The sequence below is a fragment of the Anabrus simplex genome, chromosome 6 (genome assembly GCF_040414725.1).
Source record: "Anabrus simplex isolate iqAnaSimp1 chromosome 6, ASM4041472v1, whole genome shotgun sequence".
In the NCBI taxonomy this organism is placed as follows: Eukaryota; Metazoa; Arthropoda; class Insecta; order Orthoptera; family Tettigoniidae; genus Anabrus; species Anabrus simplex.
Window position 1 is genome coordinate 65,421,642 of NC_090270.1, and position 16,501 is coordinate 65,438,142.

The following is a 16,501-nucleotide window of genomic DNA, read 5'->3' on the forward strand; positions in this document are numbered from 1 at the left end:
CATCAAGGTATTTTTTAGAGTTCTAAACCCAATTTTGATATTTTCCTCGAAAATCATTAATTTTCACTATAGTGTCCCCTTAACATGAAGTCGCTAGTAAGGTTATATCGTCCTCTAATTTACAAATTACTGGGATTTTAGGATGTAGAGTTTCTCAAAAGAAGCACGATAAATGCCATAACCTACGCTGCACATGGCCCTGAGTTTCGCTCAGCCTTCGCCAAAAATGAATATCACCTTAATTCATGGGATTAAAGGCGGCGGGGCGTACAGCTAACCACTCTACTCCACCAAGAGCCGAGATCGGGGATAGTGGAAGCCTTTGCCTTCCACCCCTCTAAGGACCTTCGTGGCCTGTAAGGAGATGATTTTACTTTTTGGCATAAAAATAGTCTGTCTTATGGCTGGGGGTCATCCGAGCATTTATGTAACGTGACGGGACAAAATGTGTGACGGAAGTGTAACCATAGCAACCGTGCAGGCTATGATGTAAGTATGGATGGATGGTCAATATTACCCAGCAACCGTGCAGGCTGTGATGTAAAGTATGTGTTACCTAGCAACCATGCAGGCTGTCTTATGACTGGTTGCCATATGAATTTAGCAGCCGTTGATAGATGGTCATGACAGGGAGATTTTCAATTTTTTTATTTATTTAAATGCTTTTGTTCGGGGCGTCGGTCTAGAAAGATCTCTTGCCCCTACTTGCATCATATGTTAGGAACCTGCGTGTATTTAGTAATTGCGGAAGTGAACGGAAAGGAACATTAAGAACGACACAGACACCCAGTTCCCAGGCTAGGGATATTAATTATTTACAATTAAAAACCCCTGACCCGGCCGGGAATCGAACCCGGGGCCGCCGAATGACAGGCAGACGCGTTGCCCCCTACACCGCGGGGCCGGACTGACAGGGAGATATATTTATCATCATTTGATTTTTGCAAAGGGAAAAGTGGTTTTATTATTATTATTATTATTATTATTATTATTATTATTATTATTATTATTATTATTATTATTATTATTATTATTATTATTATTATTATCAAGTTAGAACTGAAACTTAACAGTTATAAACTTGAACTCTAAGTGTATCTATAGCATATGTCTAATGGGCCTGTTTGGAGATTGTTTTGCTTTGCTTTTAGATTAACTAAATTATTCTGCTCCAGTTTTTGTTATTTTTTAAAATATCAAATAAACCGTTAAAATTCAGTTATAAGTTGTAATTTACTCATCTCATTATTTGATTGACCTCAGAAATTTCTAATTTCTTTTAGATTAGCATTTTTCCTAAATTTCTAAACGAATGTATCTTTGTTTTCCCATTTGTAATGTCGGACTACCTTAATCACTACCAAGTCACTACTACTGTAAAATGGCGATAATTCTACTGTACTGAATTAGAACTAAAACTGCGGGTGGGAGGTGACAAAACTTTCACTTAAAAACTCAAACAGTTGTAAACTATTAGCGTCAATTACTGTGTTTTCTTACAGACGTTCCTTTCGGCGTTGTCATATTTAAAGCGTTACAAACGGAGCGACAAAATAAAGCAAATCTCTGCTTTAGCTTTCAGAAACCTATGAAAATACCCTGACCGTCGACTGCAATTTTCTCCGTCTAAATACTACCTATGAACCATTAGATTCAGTGGGAAACCAGCGATGCTGACAACGTGGCTGTTCACCTCTTCACAATGTGCGAAGTATCGCCTTTTGGTCTGGAGGAGGAGGGAGAGAGCGGGCGTGGAGGAAATCGCAGTCAGTTTTCTGTTCCCGGCCGGTTAACGCTGCAGGAAGTAGAATTGAACTTAATAGCTGTGTAGGAGATGGCGTGGCCATGCTTACACGCTATTGGCGAGCTTAGGAGTGCCTCATCTAGGTTACAGACCGACGTACGAAAATAGCAGGCTCCTTATCTCCCTAAAACATCTTCCGGTCATCTGATCACTCCGCTATTTTTAACTTATTGCGTCTTAATTAAAAATTTAGTCACGTCCTGTAAGATGGGGCTTAGCGTACGTGACGTAAGCTGTGATGAATGGACAGGCTACGTATATTATTGTTTCCTTTCATACAATTTGCTTTACGTCGCACCGACACAGATATGTCGTACGGTGACGATGGAATAGGAAAGGGCTAGGAATGGGAAGGAAGCGGCCGTGGCCTTAATTAAGGTATATCCTCAGAAACCATATTCACGGCTACCGGCAGTGGGATTCGAATCCACTATCTTCCGAATGCAAGCTCGCACGCTGCCCGACCCTAAACCGTGCATGAATAAAAAATAAAAATTAAAGTTGAAATAAATTTTGTTTAAAAAGTGAAAAAACAATCCAGGGTAGAGTGTGTTAGTGTGCAGCAGAGAAGTATGACCTTAGCATTGTTGTTGTTGTTGTTGCTGTTGTTGTTACCTATTTTATGCCAATTTTGTACCGGTACTATATTTTGGGGGGTAAATGTGAAAGAATATGCACTAATTTTGCAACAAAGTGGCACAAGGTTACTCCACAAATGTACCACAATGCTTACTTCGAAAGATACACCAAAAATGTACAAATATTAGACCAATTTTCAGTCATTATATTTGTGGGGTAAATACGAAGAAAATTCCACAAGTTTTGCACTAAAATCACATCACGGTGTTTCCAAAAATTCACCCAAATCCTTGGAATAAATCTGGAGCTTTTTTGAAGCAAATTCGGTTCAACAGCGGTGTTGACAATAAAGAAGGTTGAAAGAAGAAAATCTGTACGGTACTTTTGGTACGAACTTCGTGCAGAAATTGTCTGATTAATGTACTTTGTTTCTGGTACAACAATTGTGTAAAATGTCACTCCTCTTGCACCAGCTTTGGAATAAATTAGTGTGGAAAAAATGTGTGGTGTAATTATGGTGCATTTTTCATTGGTGTTAAATCGGTGCATCCATTGTCGCTTTTGTACCAAATTAGCGCCACAAATAGACCTACACCACCTTTGCATCGATAAAAGGTTTGTATCAATTTTACACCGTTATTGCACCGATTTTTGTTGCAAAATCCGCCGTCATGCGCTGATAATCAGGTAAATCTTTGTTATAAAATAACCTGCAAATTCGCAGTTCTGGGAGGGGAGGGGGCGGGAGTTAGGCGCCCGGGCCCCTCGGTTGTCCAGGGGCCGGAGAATCCTGAAAGGGAAGACCCATGAAGGACATGAAAATAAAAGACTGCCTTGGCCTCGCAGAACTAATACCGTCGGGGTCAGGAGATGAAGGTCGGATAGGAAAGATGAGATTGAAGAGCCGGGCACAAGTAAGTAGGAGCAATGCCAGACTCAGCTAGGGTCCTGTGGTCGTCAGTCCACACTCCCAGATTGAGAGCCCCCGGGGAAGGGGTTGTCTATCTAGTCGCGCTTTGTGATATGCAGGAGATAGCCTACCGTGAATGTGTTATGCCGCCCAATCCATAGAAGGACGTAATTGCCTAAGGAATGTGGACGAAGGGTCTTCCGCTTCAGATTGTTTTGGCGGGCAACAACAGGAATTAAGTCTGAGGTACGCAGAGCCTACCACAACGTCTCCCGAAGCTGAATTAGTAGAAATCGTATCTTTTCTTAAAAAATTGCTTTACATCGCACCGACACATGTGGGATAGGAATGGCCTAAGAGTGGGAAGGAAGCGGCGTGACCTTACTTAAGGTATAGCCCCACCATTTTCCTGGTGTGAAAATGGAGACACCACGGAAAACCGTCTTCACAGTTGTCGACCGTGGGGTTCGAACCCACTATCTTCCGGATGCAAGCTCACAGCTGCGCGCCCCTAACCGCAAGGCCAACTCGCCCGGTATATTCGGACCATTTTTAAGGATTGCCGTCCGTCCAACATTTGCTGGACCGGGCTAAGTGGCTTAGACGGTTCAGGCGCTTGCCTTCTGACCCCAACTTGGCAGGTTCAATCCTGGCTCAGTCCGGTGGTATTTGAAGGTGCTCAAATAAGTCAGCATCGTGTCGGTAGATTTACTGACACGTAAAATAACTCATGTGGGACTCAATTCCGGCACCTCGGCGTCTCCGAAAACCGTAAAAGTAGTTAGTGGGACGTAAAGCCTATAACATTGAACATTTGCTGGACATAGCCCGGTTTTTATCATTTATCCGTACGTCCGGTAGGATTTCAAATGTATTTTTAATTATCAGTTATTAAATAGTAATTTAAAAGAGCGAAAGTATCGAAACTTAACCATACCCCATGGCGCAACAGCCTCGTAGGGCCATGGCCTACCAAGCAACCGCTGCTCAGCCCGAAAGCAGGCAGATTATGAGGTGCAGTGTGGTCAGAACGACGAATCCTCTTTGGCCGTTATTCTTGGCTCTCTAGACGGGGGCCGCCATCTCACTGGCATATAGCTCCTGAATTGTAATCATGTAGTCTGATTGGACCTGGAATCAGCCCTCCGATCCAGGTAAAATTGCCTGACCTGGCCGGGAATCGAACCCGGGACCTCCGGGTAAGTGGAAGGCACGCTACCCCTAACAGCGGGACCGGCAAAAAAATAAAAAAATAATAAAAGTTATTAAACGGGTCGTGACATGTGACACTTCGCCTGACAGGCAACTGTACAGAATGGTGTCCGGACATTTCGTACACGGACATTCCGTACCACATAATTTTTGAGGACATTTCGTACCACCTAGGTCGTTATCTACCTGCGAATGGTTTTCCTGTAATCCTCAAATATTTACACCAGGACAATCCGAACCACTTGATGTCAAATTGAAATTTCATTTCCACGCCAGCGGGCATAATGAGCCTGACAGACACACTTTAGAAAACAGAAACAAAAATAATTTACATTTGCTGAAGAAAACTTCTACTGCATATTATTTTAATAATTGCCCATTAAAGTATACTTATCCGTATCACTTATGTTTACGTAAATATTATCATAATGAGTCGATTTTTTAAAGAATAAATACTGAAACGAAAAAATGCGATAGAAATACACATCGTGTTCGGGCGCAATGTGCCTGACGAGCACAAGGATGGATAATATTACTATTATTGTGAATATTAACTAAATAATTTATTGAAAAATGCATTTATTTCTGCTTCCCCCATTTGGAGGCTGCCAAAAAGACAAAGCTTACATAAAAATGTTTGATTAGTAATTGCAAGGGCCGTTTAAAATGTATCTATCAATAGGTATACTATAGTAAAGCCTAAATAATAAAAAATTGTTTTGATGAATTGGACGATATGTGCTTGAGGGTCACGCGGAAACAGGAAACTACTTAAAGGTGGAAGTAGCTAGGTCCCCGCGAATGACTAATATGAGATACAAATTAACACGTGTGGCATTCAGATCAGATACGCCCGTCGGAAAGTTAACATCAGTAGTGGTTGTACCGGGAGGTACACCTCTACGCCGCACATTTAAATGTTGCGCCTAAAAGAACTCCTCTACAGGAGAAACACTGAACTTGAAACTAGACCTACTTAAACTTTTACCCAGAAGATGTCACCACCTTAATTTTGTGATTGTGAAGTTTCCAGTACTGTATAAAATTCTACGTGTTTTGCTTACCATTTATCAAGAAGTTTGGACCTTCTGCAACAGATGTCACTACAAAACTAGGATCATGCACCCTGGTGCGAAGTGAAGGAACTTTATTTGAAGAAAATTTGTATTCATAAGTTTGTTCTTTACTAAATTATGTTCATTCATTTTTGGGTTGGCGATATTGATCTTTTCTTTCCGCCAGTTTTGAATTCAGCCAATCCCTAAAATCTGTAATTAATTTTCGGCCTATCACAGGCTTCTTCTTTGATTTGGTGTGTAACTTTACGCTAGCCAATAAAAGTAAGAGGGTGTGGCTTGATTATTCATGAAAGGTCTCGAACTTTCCCCGAGGGTTTATAAACTGCGGATTTTCACGGCTCTTGGCCACTTGATCAACATCTAACTAAGTGTGTGTATGTGAAGCAGGAGGCGGAAGGTGCCTCTTTCATCAGGCAGCAGTCCTTCAGCAAGGTAATGGCTGTTTAACATCTTTATTTCTTGCTAGCTCAGCAGTTTAACCCGCGGGAAAGGTCCGAAACTTTTACCATGTAACCTACTTTTCTGCCGGCTTATGTGAAAACTTCATAAAATCTGTAACCGTAATTCGTGGATAGAGTGATGCACCCTCTCGAGCTCCCCTTCATTTTGGTTTGAGGTGACTACGTTTTGGTAACTGATTTTTTTCTTCCTTAATGTATTAAATTTCTTTCTTATACGGGTCACCTCCATCGTTTAGGAATAGCTCCTGTTTCATCGGCCTAGAGCCTTTTAGATTTTAAGAATGCATGTTTAGTGTTGTAAACAAGGATAAGGTTTACAAGAACACAACTTATTTATTTGCTTCACATATAAATTTACAGGCATGAACATAAAATTGTCTTGAAGCAAAGTAGCTAATTACGCTTGAGAGAGTTTCTGTCACTATACACTATGTACACTTTGAATGTATTTACAATAGCTTCTATCTTGAAAAGATAGTTCGTAAGAATGTTCAGTTCGTGATAGTCGAAAACTATCAGTTTCACTAGCATTGATTAGCTAATGGAGTTCCTTCTGACGTGAAGTGTCTGAGTTCATGAGCTTGCACAGAAAGGAAGCTAAGTTCACAATTAGAGAATCTAATTTGTGTGTCGGAGCCTGAGTGAGATTAGGGATGTGTAGAGTACAGCATCGGGGCTCGACGTGGATGAAGGAACGGGAAAAGTGGAGCAGTGACCTGAGGTGAAACCTCATACTACCAGAATTCAGTCCACCTGGTCGAGACACATTTTTAAGAGGAGTAGCCTCCGTGTTCGACGTACAGTGTATTCTGGAGCAGGACACCGGGGAGAATCCTGGAGAGTGACCAAGGACCAAGGGGGAAGTTTTCATTCCCCTTCCCGAAGGGAAGGGGCGGGCCACCTAGAAGGTTACGCCTTCTCTCTGGCCAGGAGATTTGGCGGGGTTCGGGGATTTGGAGAGGTTTGATGTTAAAAGGAAGGAGCTTTGGATTTGTTGAAGTGAGGGATTGGCCTCTTGGCTAAGGTGCAGTATCCGTTCTTTTGCTTTTTATTGATATCTTTGTGGTTACATACATTAATTGGAATTATTTTACGGTTTACATACATTGGCTGGTTACATAGATAGACTTAAATTCTAATGAGGTTGCGATTGTTTGGAAGGAATAGTGGGATGATTTGATGGTAGAAGGAGGTGATGTTTGCTAGGGAGGTTAGGAGTAGTAGAAGGAGCTGGGAGTTGTTGTGTGAGTTAGTAGGGGGAGCGAGACGGGTATGGTTCTGGGAAGGGTTGCGATTGGGGTGGGTGGGTTTTTGCGGAGGGGAGCGTGATGCTTCCACCCGATGGTGCTTCCCGAAGAGCTGGATTCCGTTTTCGGTCAGGCGGTGGGTTTCTTCGGGGAGCTGGAGTTGTACTCTTATCATGTAGGTGGGTCCTGTTGCGTTGTAGATTCTGCTTACTTTCTTCGGTTGTAGTCCTGCTCGTTGAAGTTCTTGGTTTATTAGTTCTGGTGGGATGGCTGGATTCACTCCTCTAATGACACAGCTGGTATGAAGTTCTGGAGCTGGTGGATGCAGGGTTGTTCTATTGGGCTCGGACTCGGACTCGGGAGCTGGTGGCGGTGACGGTGGTTTTTCTGTGTCCATGGTGGTATTGTGGGCTGCTTCTGTCGCTGGTCGGGTTGGGTTGGGTAGGGAAACGGGGGACATCATAATAGGGGAGGAGTGGGTCATGGTGGTAGTGGTAGTAGGGGTGTAGGGAGAGCTGCGGGCAGGAGTAGTAGCCATGGTGGTGGTGATGGTAGTGACTAGGGTAGTGAGGGGATGGGTTGATGGCTGGGGTGGTGGGATGTATGGGGGTGTCCTTACTGGAGGTGGCTGGCAAGGTGGCTTGGTTCCCGGGTCCGGTCCGAACTCGTTTTCCAGTTGGGGTGGGCAGGGCTCGGCGTAGTGCGGCTTGGCGTTGATGAAGATTCCATATCTTATTGCAGTCTGGACACCTCGTTCTGAAGAAAGTTGGAGGAGTACTCGGTCAGTAGGCATGTAGTTCTGATGTATTCTCCGGAGGTTTATAATCGGGATTCCTTCATTTTTCAGGTATCGGAACAGAACATCGTCTGTGTAGGCAAGATCTACGCCAGGTAGGATGCAGTTGGGCATAGTGGTGGGAGGCCGACTTCCAGTTTGGTGTCTTGGCCTGATTGTGCTTTGTTGTCACGGCTGGGGTACGAAGTGGAGACTGGAGTGTTCCCTAGCCGTAGTAAAAACTGGCATAGATCGTATTCCGAGTTTGGAAGAGCGATGGAGAGTGACAGGCAGGGAGCTCCTTTTATAGTGCACTCGACGGTACAGGCACGCGCACTGAAGGCTGCGCGTCGAGTCTCGAAATATACACGCTGGCGTGCGTGCGGCGGGCTGGCGCTGAGCGGAGAGAGCGGAGGACATACAACATTTAGGAGTGCAAGTACACGCCTCCATTCAACTTGGTGTTTCGGGCCATTTACTTAACCTGTTCTTTTTCTGCTAAGGCCCAGTAGGTTGGGTGCGAGATACCCCCGTTTCATTTGTGTAAGTTGTGCCTTGATGGCAAGTAATTGTAAAGTCTGATATTGCCTTGAATAGGCTTAAAAAACTGAGATTACTTCAGTCCCTCGCTGATTTGCGCTTATGCGTTCATGTGCTAATGATGACATTTGTTATTTTTCCCTGTATGGTGGTGTCTTGCATGGTGTCGTCGCCATTGCGAACAGTCTTTATTGCGGACACACCATTAGTAGTCTCTATGTACCTACTTCCTACAGATAACCCTTCGTGACATAAAGTATCTATATTGCACTTTTATTACTAGTGCAAGTGCGTAAAGGCTCATTGTTAGCGCTAACCGGGACTGCGTGCCTAGCTTCTTTTCGAGGTATGCCTGCTATGTAGATTCGCACATGAAGTTAACGTCAGGGGGTCGGAAGACCCACGGTTAACCTTACTCAGCCTTTAAAATAATGAAGACCTAGTCCCATAATTAGCTGCTTTTTTTCTTTGTAGAGTAACTGTATACACTTTATAAGTAGCTTGTCATTTTAACTGCTAATTATTTACGTTTTAATTTAGGCTTATAATTATTTCTCATCTATAAGATCGTTGCTTGCTTGTTGTTTAAAAGGAACCCAACATCTAGGTCATCGGCCACTCTATAAGATTCGTCATAATTTTACATACATACTGTTAATAATACACTCTTATTTACAACATACGCGTTTTTTGAACGAACGACACTTACATTTACTCCATTCTGAGAACAAATGACATTACCTACGTCCAAAAACCTTTCCAAGTTGTCATCCTCATTGTACTTCCTCGTGCTTCCAGCAATTTTTTCGTCCAATTTACAGTACTTCCTTTTTCTTTTAGTAACTTCCAAATTTAAGTCCACCGACATAACTGAATGATCTGAATTCTCTGCTTCCAGCTTTAGACAGGTGATGAGATCTCTTATTCTTTTGTGAGGCCTTCTAATTTTACTATAGATTTTGTAATTCCACCCTGCAATGGTATTGTTTGTTTGTTTGTTTGTTTGTTTGTTTGTTTTATGTCTAACGTTAAAACAATTCCACATTTCTAGCGGGATAGACTCATTCAGCAACCATCGCTCAACAAAAAATAGTCGAAGAATTCTCTCAATTTCACATCCGGCTTGACTGTCAATTAGAATCCATCCACACTACATCTTCAGGCTTGACGAAAGCAAGTGCAGCACATTTTCTTACATTTCGTCTAAAAGTTCTTCGTTTTCCTTGTAAAGAGTCGTCATTCCTATTTCTACAGACACTGCGTGAAATGAAAAAAACATCCGTGAATCTCAGATTGATCTCAAAGTCTGCTGTCAATTCCTCTGGTTTCCATTCTGGAACAGTTTGCACAATGTTTTCGAGCATCCGAATATGTCCCTTATTTTTACTTTTTATTTTTTTAAGGAAGAAGTACAAATACAATAGTGAAGATGTTAGTTTCACTTTCACTACTTCCCAGGTCCACATGTATCATGTATAATTGGGCGAACAGGCTGCTTACATTCTTAAATGTAACGTTAACGAAAAACAACATTTTCTTCCCGCAACATTTCATCTGAAAGAATTGGCGAAAAGTAACATTCTGTCATCTGTGCCGTCATCTGAAAGGAGAAAGTTCTTTCCGTCACACATTTTTAACAATTTTTCACTGATGATTGCTGACGCTAACTTCGGTTCTTTCTGCACTCTACGATCCTTATTCCTTCCATAGTACATTGAATGTTTAATATTTTCAAACTGAGGAATGAAAATTTTGAAATTCTTGAGAATAAATCTGAGGTATAGAAGAACTAGGCTCTTCTCTAGCCCGTTTCTTTGCATGAAATATTGCTTGTTTTACATTCCATTTGAGCCTTATCAGGTATGCAGTCATGATTTATAATTCTCACGGCTTTATTACCTAAAATAAGTAGCAAATAAATAATAATTAGGCCTAGTAATTAAATATTAATAATACAAATAAAAAAAGAAACCTTTAATAATAAAATATAATTACTTTGGCTGCTAATAAATACAACCAAATTAAATTAAAAATTTCTACACGCTTCATGACACGTGCAGAGAGACTTTAAGTTAGTCAATCTGGAAAAAATGAAATTGGATCACAAATAGTTAATAAAATATATTTGAAACTAAAGTTTAAATGAATCAGGTTGAAAATTAACAGAGAGGTGTACATATTAAAATTATTAAAATCTGTTAAGATTAAGTTTTGACTTCTTCGTTTTCTCCTTCAAACAAATCCATGTGGGAACACCATTATTACCAATTCTAAATTTTCCGTTTAATGACTAGAAAATATTTTAAATAACAACTAAAATATTAATAAAAATGAAAACAACACAAATGGATATCAGAAGTGATTGAATGTTACGTTAATTAAAAAAAAAGAAATACCTAACTTTCAACTCCTATCAATATTTCCTTTTATACATCAATGATAGTATTGATTTAATAGGAAACATCAAAGGAAAATCAATATCTTAATGCTGAAAGCATAAAATTGAAATAAGTCTTATCATTCACCACATTTATCTTCAAACTGATAGTTAGAAATTGTTAATTCTTGTTGCCTTGGCACGCCTATTCTGACTCAAATAAATGTCTCAACATCCCGTTATTATGCATAAATCATCGCTTAATTTGTTGAAAATCTATCTAACAACTTGAACGCACCGATGACCTATGTTCATGATTATCTTACAGGTCAAGAAAATGATCAAATAACATGAGACGACATCGTAATCCATCAATCAATAACATTGAGCAAATAAGAAATTAAATTGTTCTCTTCTGAGCTCCACCGGCATCTGCACCTAAATAATGGACATTTGAAAATATGATTATCACCAACTACAATGGTTTCAAAACTACGATGACTCTGCAGCTCTGGTGTTCTCCGCGAAATCAACCTGTAAAACTACATCAGCTCTAAGCGTCAACTCAATGGTCTATAAAAGAAATTCAGCTAGCAAGAGGAATTAATTTACTCACCATATATAAATTAAGATCACACACACCCAATCCAATATTGTGCTCAACTATCTATACTGTATTTAATTAATATAATTTAGACGATCATACTATCAGTGTTCTCGAAATACCTTTAAATATCATTGTAAATACCGCCTTATGGCTAAGTAATTACCCTTCATTATAGCAATATCGAATCCACACGCATGACTAATTCAATTCCTACCACAATAAATCTCATCGGGACCTCTACATCGCATCATTCTATAAATGCATAATCCCAATGACACATTCACGACAATTCATATAATATCAACCATTTACATATTTCGACGATCCTATCATCATAAACATTTCATCACATCACACATATGTCATGCTCAAAGAATTCTCATTTCATTAGGAAAACATACCCAGGCACTTCACGTTACGAAGACTACTCATCTCATCACCATATTAACGCAATATTATCATAACATCACAATTATATTCCCGAACACTGTGCTCAACATAAGAATATGATCGCTGATGACTCTAAATTACGCACATTATGATTATCGATTCCTTCTAATATATATTCGAACCACGAATTGGACTAAAATATCTTCATAATGACACTATCTTAACACGAATGTTATCCATGCCTAAATCTATCTGTATAACCTTGCTAGCGATCGCTTAGATTCATACGACATAGCGTACGATATATCATAATTCAGGATCATCTACGATACAATTTTACAACACTCTTATCCATCGTAAGGCAATGATTGACAAGTAGAACGGTCGCCTTCAAGTTGTATAATTTGGCATGTCACAAATTGACATTAAGAAAAACATACAACTCTACTTTAAAAAGCGGCTACTTAGCGGGATAATAAGACATTGACTTTGAGTACTCATCCTTCGTTGGCTTCGGGAAGGAGATACCTCTCATCCTCTAGTATTTATGCTTTAGCCATTGGTGTCTATTCCAGTTCTCGTCAGGTCTGTCGAGATCCTATTGTAATTTAACAGAACATGCTGGGATTCATAAACATCTCATAATCGTATCCAATGGTCTCTGGCTTCATGTTACCTGAAACTTGTAATGATCTGTTAGCATAGAGTTACATGCATTAATATTATTTACAATATTCGTATACAACACTTGCCTCAATATTCTGAGAAAACAAGATACGTATCTCCTTGTACAAAGGTTATTCTTATTACAATCTGTCAATATTGTGTTGTGATCTAGCTTTTCGTCTGATCTCTTTCGCTACGTGTGCAACAACTCTAATCCTCTCTTAAGTTTCCAACAGAACTGTAGTCTACTCTTATTTGAAAACAAAATCTAATACCAGATTACAATAATAACAGATGGTTTTCTTTTAAAAGACTTCTCAATATTTCCTAACTTCCATATCCTTTTGACAATCAAACACCTGACTTCTTAATACGGAGCACTCTTGCATGATTTACATCGGCAAAGGAATTCGTTTAACAATCTGCCACATAATATTTTGGTTATCAATCGACAATTTCATCACCAGTCTCGATCATCGAATCGTATCGGACTAGATAAGCAGGGTATGGCCATCATATACAGATTGAACTTAGCCCGATTAATTCAACTCATTCCATGGCCTCCGATACATTTCTATCATTGATATCTCGCCATTTATTTACATTTAACAAACTTTACTTGAGGAAACTGCAATATTTACTTGATTCTGTATTGCGTGCCACGACATCTTTTTATCCACCGTAATTTAACGAGATACTACGGGGTTCAGAGCTTATCAGCTTTGCCGATACCTTCAATCCGTTGCCTGTTGTTCATATAGTTGAGCGAGTTATTTGGGTTTCTGACACACCTGGACGTATAGTAATCGGACATACGATTTCATTGATGTTGATTTCACCATAAGCTTCCAATGTCTTCACCAACTCCAATCTAACATTCATTGGAAGGTTATAATATGCAGCTGAAACCCTGTCTCTAAATGCCAACAAAGGCCTTGAAGAACTGGAGAAAAAAGAGCGCAAAATTGTGAGAGGAATCTTGGGATCAAAGTACAGAAATGGAATCCATCAAAAGAGATCCAACGAAGAAGTATACAGTAAAATAGAGAAAATTACTGACACAATCCGATAAAGGCAGGCACGATTTCACGGTCATCTGAAAAGAATGGACGGAAGAAATTTCACTAAAGAGATCTTTCACTTTTTTTATTCAAATCCCAAAGCCACAATTCTCTGGTTTTGAAATACCAAAGAAGACCTGCAATTAATGCTGCATATCTCAGCAGAAGATGCCCTTAACAGAGATTGCTTCCGCAAGAAAATATTGACGAACGGGCTAAACCGAGACGAGCAACCGAAGACAAGATACGGTGCCCCTTGGACAGAGGAGCGTAAGCAGGCCCACTCACAAAGAATGAGTGAAATTTGGGCTCTAAAGAAGGCCAAGTTCAGTGTCAAATGCAAGAAGACTTAACGTGGTCCTTGATGGCCCCAGAGAATTATATATTAGAAGAAGAAGAAGAAATCACATATCCATTTTCCCAGGATACTGTTAACAAGCAAGGCGACAATCGATTTTGTTTGGCTTGGGACGGACCGCCCGACCAGCAATCATTGTATCTTTTAGATAATCGTTCTCTTTTGAAGTGTGTGAGAAGTTTTTTTTTCGTCAATTAGTATTTGTTGAGCTCTATGTATGTCATTCGCCTGCCGTCACGATACGGACTCAAAGAAACTGCAGCATTGTCTTGTGGGACAAGAGAGAGAACCACCAACAGCTGTCAGATAAAGATTGCTGGTATTATGTTTCGTGTGAGGGAAGTAACCTCTTTCTGCGTTTCTTGGAAAGAATTTCATATATTGAAAGCCTTGTTGGCGCCCGACCAAAAAGATTTCCCTTCATTCGTATGTGTGTGTCTGCGCGGTTTAAGGTGTACGTGCCCAAGAAACAGCTGTTCTTCGTTTTAACTGAAAACTACCGCAACCAATTGCATCACCGCTCTTTCACAGACAGACGATAGCTGGTTACGTGGTTGTACACCATCACATTTTTCTTTCACTTCAATACTTCAGAGGAAAATGTGTCAAATTTTGCAAGGATTGTTCAACATTGCTGAAGGTTTGACAAGATCTGAAAAGAATTGGCAAGGTTTGATAGCATTTTGTTTTAACGTGGAGGAAAGACAAACAACAGTTGTGGATCTTGGACTAGCAGTGGAATATATTCTTAATAAGAAGAGAAACGCGCAATAAACCATAATTAACGTGGGGAAAATATTAATGAGGTTATCTTTAATATAATTTTTGCAATGTATTTACTGCCATAACATCATTCGCAGTGGTTAAGTTATATTATGCTTTTACTCACATTAACTGAATAAAAATAATAGCAGTGCAACGTAAATTAATGTCTTATTACATGGAAACATATTAGAAATTCCATAATAATAATAATAATAATTGTACCGGGGTTACACCTTTTCCGTCCAGTTGAACTGCGCGCCTTCTAGAAGGCCATCTGTGAATCTTGAACTAATGTACAGCAAAACAAGATACTTGGACCTTCAACCATTAGATGTCTCTACCATTGGCATATGTGCCCCCTCTGGCGGGATTAAGGACGATTAATTCTTGAGTGAATTTCAATTTTCAGAATCCGTTAACATTAGTTTTTGTAGACTGTTTTTTAATGTGTCAGTGTTGTTAACGCTCCTGCGGCTTCCTTCTACCTTCGTTATTAACTAATCAGGAATTTTTGGAGTATTTGCTCTAGCCAATTAAAATTGGGGTTGTGTACAGGCATCCTGTCTATCTGAAAAGAGTTCTGGAAACTTCCCCTCGAAGATGCTATCAAAATGGGCGCTTTAGGGCAGTATTGCCATCTTCACCGCTCCGGTCTGGTGAGTGCGGCGTGTTGTTAGGAGGCAGGAGCTGCCTGTCGTCGTTCTGAGGGCCCAACTACTCAAAGTAATGGCAGAAATTTCTTACCGTGTGAGAGCTCCAGGCAGATAACTTGAGGGGAAGGTTTCAAACTTATTTTATTAATGTAAAGTTCTAAAGTCATTGTTTAAATGGAAATTATCGGCAAGTCTGAGGATTCTGTTCAAATCCCTGCTGGGAAACCTGTAAATTAAGGGAACAAAGAGTGTTCGCCCTCTGTTGATTCCCATTCAGCTTGGTATGGGGTGACTAAAATTTTCTAAATATCTAAATTCTTCACACACCTTCAGCATTTAACATTTTTCGTTTAGTCGCTCCTCTGTAGGCTTAGCCTCGGCAACTTCGGACCAGAAGCCCATTTAGGGTTTTAAGAGTTTTTTTAAAAGAGAGTGCAGTGTTTCGCCTCCTAGCTTTGTTCGTGTTTAACCTTTTATTTTTACATTAAGGCCATTTAGTATGGGCACTCATTGTCCCCGTTTAAGTTGTGATTATTGATAGACGAATGTGTAAAAGACTGTTGAACACTAGTGACTGTAAACACATTGGATAGTGGATAGTGTGTACTGAAATAGAAATTGTACCGTCGATAACATCACCTTAGTCCTTACCGTAGGCCTTGGCCTACTACTACTTACTACTACTACTACTAAATGTTTTTCACCGGGCGAGTTGGCCGTGCAGTTAGGGGTGCGCGACTGTGAGCTTGTATCCGGGAGATAGTGGGTTCGAACCACACTGTCGCCAGCCCTGAAGATGGTTTTCCGTAGTTTCTTTCCGATTTTTACACCAGGCAAATACTGGGGCTGTACCTTAATTAAGACCACGGCCGCTTCCTTCCAACTCCTAGGCCTTTCCTATCCCATCGTCGCCATAAGATCTATCTTTGTCGGTGCGACGTAAAGCAACTAGCAAAAAAAACTGGAGTGAGGGTATATGACGCTGTTGGTGATATGACCTCAAGCCTTGAGCAGACC

At 40.3% G+C, this 16,501-nt stretch overlaps 1 protein-coding gene across 1 annotated transcript in view; it reads left to right on the forward strand.

Moving 5' to 3' along the window:
* The window catches only part of LOC136875863 (growth factor receptor-bound protein 10), a 1,220,440-nt gene that overhangs the window by 228,063 nt on the left and 975,876 nt on the right, over window positions 1-16,501 (forward strand). The window lies entirely within an intron of this gene.